Here is a 6,408-nt window from a genome sequence, read left to right on the forward strand (position 1 = left end):
ATTAGATGCAGCCAGGATGTCTAAAAAAAGAAAAGTGGACATAAGAGACTTCTTTAGAAGTCAAAGTGTAAGTTACTCAAAGAAATGCGTTACACCCATCCTGCAACACCTTCACTGGCTCCCAATAAAGCAGCATATCCACTTCAAGATCCTCCTCATCATTTAAAAAGCTCTCAATAATCTGATCAATAAAATGTATTATTATTATTATTGTTGTTATTATTACTATTGGATTAGAATTGGGTGAAAATGTTTTGCTACATGCTTTTCCAAAAGATATATTGTGTTATTTTTATCAATCTACTATACGCATAGTAATTATAAGATCTCCACTAAAATGGTTTAGATTTGTGCACTGTGGATTTCTGTTTGTAATGTATTGAGGATCCATTTCATTATAATACTCAGATTTATCATAAATAATTGAACACGCACATGTATTTTAAGTTCCGTCAAAGAGGGATGGAGATGGGGTCATCGGCCATCTTGATTTTGCTGCCACTTTAGTGAACCTTCACCTCCTGTCTGACTGATGGAAGCTGCAGTTAAACACATACAAACTACATTTTAACAATAACATTCTGCATCAATCACAAAACACAGTGATGTGATGAGCATCTATTCTAGAAGTGTAATCTGTGAAGGTGTCCAGTCTCTCTCTTGATCTCCACATAAACCAACAACCAGAGACAACAAGTCTATCATCAGCAAATCAAGATGGCCAATCAACGCCACTCTTCTTTCCTGTTTCCTGCCTCAGGGTTCAATGATTTACGTCTGGAGGGAACGTTTTGCGACGCAGTCATCACTGTTGAAGACGTGGAATTTAAAATCCACAAGATCTTCCTCTGTCGATGCAGCCTCTACTTCCAGTGAGTACATTATCTGATATTAGGGGGGAAACTTGTGAATTTATATCCTTCAAATGAGCAGAAAGTATCAGCAAATTGATTGATTAGCGATGTGAAGTCTGAGAGAACAGCCACAACACGTAACAAGCTCATAGAGCATTTGTGATTTAAACAAAAACAAGAGGACATTAAACACCTGATAGACGGCCACGAGAATATTTGTAACATATTTGAAAGGATCATTCAGAATTCAACCAGTGGTGTAGTTTCCCTGTCTGTCTGTAGTTTTTATAAATATAATGACTTGACTGGATATCATCTCAAATGAGGTTTCTTGTTTCCATTCATCTCATATCAACTTCCAACATGTGAAGTTTGTACATCGATTGTAGACTCAGCTCAAGTTGGATTTATGATCTTTGCCAAACGTGTTATTGTTTTGTTGTTTTTTAAAAATGTGAAGTAGAATTTGAGCTGCTGGTCTCTCAGTTCCATACTACTGTACTTTAAAGCAGATTTTAGAATGGAGTTCATTCAGAAAAGTTACACATCTGTTACAAAATGCATATAATTCACTATTTCCATTCCAGATGTCATTTATTCAACAGGTTTCATGTGTGTCATTCAGAGTGTTGGGTTTGTCAGTGATGTGGTTTAAAGTAAACTGGGAGGAGCCTTGATATCAGTCATATTACACTCTGCTGCTGTTTTGAAAAGCGCCCCACTATATTTTTATCATAGTTATTAGTGTGAAGCAAAGAAGGAACAGCTGACGTCAGTTTCTCATCCTCTTCTTTGTGTTTTCATCCTGACCCACAGAGCTCTCTTCCAACGCTGGTCTTCTTCAGACAAGAAGGTCTTCAACATCCCCGGCCTGACTCCTGACATGATGCAGCTCCTCATCGACTTTGCATACACCGGCTCCGTTTCAGTGACGGAGGACAACGTTCAGGAGCTGCTTCTAGCAGCCGATCAGTTTAATGTGATGGGAGTTGTGAAAAAGTGCTGCGACTGAGAGCCAGCTCTGCCCAGAGAACTGCATCGGCATCTTCCAGTTCACCGCCGTCTGCTTCTGCCCCGAACTGCACCGCCAGGCCTACAGCTTCATCGTCGACCACTTTGAGGAGCTCGTTTCCTCTGAAGAGTTCCCGCAGCTCTCTGTGCAGCAACTCAGCGCCATCCTGAACAGAGACGACCTCAGAGTGAGAGACGAGAGGACTGTGTATGAGGCCGTCCTCCGCTGGATCGCCAGCTCACTGCAGGAAAGGAGAGACCACATCGCTGTGCTCTTATCTAAGGTAGGATGACTTCCTGTCACATGATTTCTTCTCCGTGGTTTCATCCTGACTGAACAGTAGTCTGTAGGGACACCTCTAGAGTCAAGGACCAGCCTAAAGTACTGCCGTCCATGAACTTCTATCCAAACATTCTGTCCTGTTTTCTCTGTAGGTGCGGCTGGCCTCCATGGGTACAGAGTACATGAGGATCAGTGTGATGTCTAATAAGCTGGTGAATAACAACGCAGACTGCCAGCGCATGGTCAGGGAAGCCATAGAAGTCATGCAAAACCAGTCTGATGTCTACCACCATCTCGCTCGTCCTCGCCTTCCAAACGCTGTCCTGCTGGCCATCGGAGGCTGGAGTGGCGGCGATCCGACTGACGGCATCGAGGCCTACAACGTCCACACCAACGACTGGATCAGCTTGACCCAGCATCTGGAGCGTCCTCGTGCCTACCATGGCACCGCCTTCCTCAACGGGAGCGTCTACTGCGTTGGGGGCTTCGACAGGTTGGAGTGTTTCAACAGCGTGTGCAGGTTCGACCTCAGCTCAAAAACCTGGCATGAGGTGTCGCCCATGTTTTTCCGCCGCTGCTATGTGAGCGTCACTACACTCAACGGGTGCATCTATGCCATGGGAGGGTACGACGGGCATCGACGACTCTCCACTGCAGAGCGCTATAACCCCGAGACAAACCAGTGGAGTCTCATTTCATCCATGCAGGAGGTTAGAAGTGACGCCAGCTCCACGACGCTCCACAACAAGGTGGGTCTCATAATTCTCACATTATCTCACAGTTGTGTAGCGATATTTCAGATGATTTATTACCAGTAGAAGCCAAGAAAAGTGTTAATTCTTAAACCATTTAATTGTTAAATCCTATTAAAGTCCTTTCCTGTTGTTCCCAGGTTTACGTTTGCGGTGGTTTCAATGGGAACGAGTTCCTGCAGACGGCTGAGTGTTACAACCCAGAGACCGACCAGTGGACGACCATCGGCCTCATGACCTGCGCCCGCAGTGGGCTCGGCGTCATTACTTATGCAGACCGCCTCTATGCTGTAAGTCCAGGAAACACTGCTGACCCTCACATAATACATAACCTGAAGGGTGAAGAGATTTGATCAGCAGTTGTTTTTTGTAGATTCAGAGAAACTGGTTCAATCTCCGTTTGACCTTTTCATTTCCTCTTCCTCCCAAAGGTCGGCGGCTTTGATGGCGCCAGCCGTCTCCGCAGCGCTGAGGTCTACGACCCTCGGAGCAACACCTGGAACCAAGTGTCCCACATGTTGACCCCTCGCAGCAACTTCGGCATCGAAGTCATCGATGACCGGATCTTCGTTGCCGGGGGCTTCAACGGCATCACCACCTCCACCAACGTGGAGTGCTACAACGTGACCACTGGTGAGTGGTCCGAGGTCTCTGACATGGGGATCGGCCGCAGTGCTCTGAGCTGCTGTGTGGTGTCCGGACTCCCCAACATGGCCGAGTATCTGGTCCCACGTGATGTTCTGCCTCTTTTAGATTTGGATAGTGTTCCTGTGGAGTCTGAGGAGGCAGGACGTTCTGCCTAACACCATCCACCCTGTTTATTAACGTGTTTTTAAAAATGTAAATAATAAATAATAAACGTCTTTCTGCATCAAACTGCTACTGACAGATTGTCTGAACTTTTAGTTTTATACCATGTGAAGGGGAATTTTATAAGGTAGTCAAACTAAAAAATGGAACTGTTGGCTGTTATCTGCTAAATGTGTATTCCAGCATATCTTATTCTTACTTATTATCTTACTTATTGTAAGTCGCTTTGGACAAAAGCGTCTGCTAAATGACCTAAATGTAAATGTAATATCTAAGAGTGTGATATGCTTCTATGGTATTTGGCATTTTGATATTTAAAAAGCCACCAAGGTTTACATTTTTGGCTTTTTCAAAGACCAATAGAGTGATGAGTTCAAAGGTCAATATAAACATGGCAGTACCTTAACTCCTCTTCTGAGCCACTCAATTCAGCAGTTGTAGTAAAATCATACTTCTCGCATTCATTTTCGTCATCTGAAAGTACATAAAGCAAAATAAAAATGCATACAAATGAGTAAGTCTTAATATACAACAGGTTTGGCTATTATATAATACATGTGTAACCAGCATGAAAAATCAGGTTACTAAACCTATATTTGTCATTTAGACAGTTCTACTAAACCCCCAGTAGATGGCAGTATTCCCCTGCTAGTGTTTGTATCCGGCGTGAACCTAGGTCAGGTATCGCGTGAAGTCTGCACCTGAGAACAGACGCCATTTTCTCTCAAGGCATAAGCCAGACCGAGGGAGTCGGTAGCTAAAACAAAGAAAACACGACGCAAAGAGTAGCAGAAAGCTGCGGATAACGGCAGAGACGTCCGCAGGCAGACCCGATAAGCCGTGAGCCGACGAGGAAAAACCCCCTTTGTGAAGTAAAATGCATGAGACTCCGGTGAGTTAGCACACAGTTAGCTTCTAGTTCGGTAGCCGTTCAGATGGAAAACAATACATTTATTGTGCTATTAACTTGGGTTATGATGGTCTATGTTCCTTAAAATATGCCATATGATGCCTTCCAATGTTTTCTGTTACCTTTGTGCAATTTCTACCGTAGTTTATAGTTTGTAAAAAGATCGCTAGCTTGAAATGCTAAAGCTACTAGCAACCGCGACATGCTAACTGCTAGGTTGGGATGCTATTTTGTCCTTTGTTTTATGCTTAGTAATGCTAGTCGCCATGCTAATCGATAAGCTAAGGCTAATTTTCCATGCGGTTTACATTGAGAAGATGCAGTTTAATCATTTTTTATGCCATTCGAACTGTTTATTTGTGTTATTAGCCACTGCAAATGGTAACAGCACCATTCTGGTGTGGTATATTTCATTTATTGATGAAGAAAAAGGCACTTTTGTGTATAAAAACTGTCATTCATTTTATGTTCAAGAGTTAAATATTAAAAAGGTGAATTAAAATAGTTAAAAACTGATGATAAAGGGTAAATAAAGGTTTAAAAAGATGCATAAACTGTGTCTGTTAAAAATATCATTAACATGATAATTCATGAATAATTGATTTCATTTATGGTCAAAACTAATTGTTTTAAGTCATAATAATTAATTTAATGTGTTCTAATGTATTTCCTAAATTTTGGTGAACCTAGAAAACGATGAGATCTCATAAGAAATATAGACAGAATCAGATGAAGTTTCTTATACCTATGCACTTTCTGTGTAGGTTGTTTTTTTTTTCTTTGCTAGTCTGAACTGAGAAACAGAGAGAACGAGACAAACAAGATGGCGAGCCCAGCCCAGCGATTCTGAGAGCGAGAGAGAAAGTTGGAGAAGCAGTGTGGCCAGCTGCAGAACCTACCTACCTCAACGACTCCGGATCATCTGAATCTCACACATTGAGAGCAGATAAGATATACACACACACTTCTCACCTACCCGGGTAGTAGTAATAAAAGAAACTGAAGACAAGGAAACTCAATTGACATTGACACTCAGAACACACATCGGATCCCCCTCAACGGAACACACAAGAACGCTGAGCAGGAGTGCTCAGTGTCCCAGGACTCTTTTCTTTTCTTTTCTTTTTTTCTTTTCTGGTGCCTTATTATTTTGAGAAAGGGAAAAACCAAGTTGTTTGTTTATTATTTTATTTCTCATCGATATTAAAATATCACCTGTTCAAACCACTCCTCTTTTTGAGTCATTCACCTAACTCCTACCGAACCTAGGGATGTGAGTATCCATTAATCAGGATTAAAGGTGCTACACATGTTTTATATTAGCGGACATCATCTTGGATGCCAACAGTCAACAATAAACTGAGGCTATTGAATGACAATATTTTAATTTTTTTTGCATATGATATGATTTTGTGAGTAAGGGGCGGGACTAAATAAGCTTTTTGCTTCCTCCTGTTCCCTCTCGAATATATTTTGTTTTTTTCCGGCTGAGACTGTTTATTTGTGTTGTGCTTCTGACATTTAGTTACTTTAAATTTTATGGTTATTTGTTGTTGTTGTTTGCGATAAAAACCAGTCACCCCAAAATACACACACAAGCAAAACTGATAATATAGCAGGCTAGAAATTACCAAACATACATAAGAGACAGAGAGAGATATTTAAAAGTTGAACAATTAAGAAATGTCCGTATGTATGTGTTGACAATTACGTTCATATATGACAGCCATCTCCAATTAGCGGCCAGCGGGCCAAATCCGGCCCGCAAGAGCAAAGTGTCCGGCCCGT

At 42.0% G+C, this 6,408-nt stretch overlaps 1 pseudogene across 1 annotated transcript; it reads left to right on the forward strand.

Annotated features, from left to right (window-relative positions):
- Positions 1 to 717: 717 nt before the first annotated feature.
- LOC311029405 (kelch-like protein 10) lies at positions 718 to 3,703 on the forward strand (annotated as a pseudogene). Its single transcript has 5 exons — positions 718 to 872; positions 1,671 to 2,149; positions 2,301 to 2,897; positions 3,041 to 3,190; positions 3,332 to 3,703. The product of its transcript is annotated as a kelch-like protein 10 (transcript).
- Positions 3,704 to 6,408: the final 2,705 nt, after the last annotated feature.

This window comes from Eutrigla gurnardus (genome assembly GCF_963514095.1).
Source record: "Eutrigla gurnardus genome assembly, chromosome: 19".
In the NCBI taxonomy this organism is placed as follows: domain Eukaryota; kingdom Metazoa; phylum Chordata; class Actinopteri; order Perciformes; family Triglidae; genus Eutrigla; species Eutrigla gurnardus.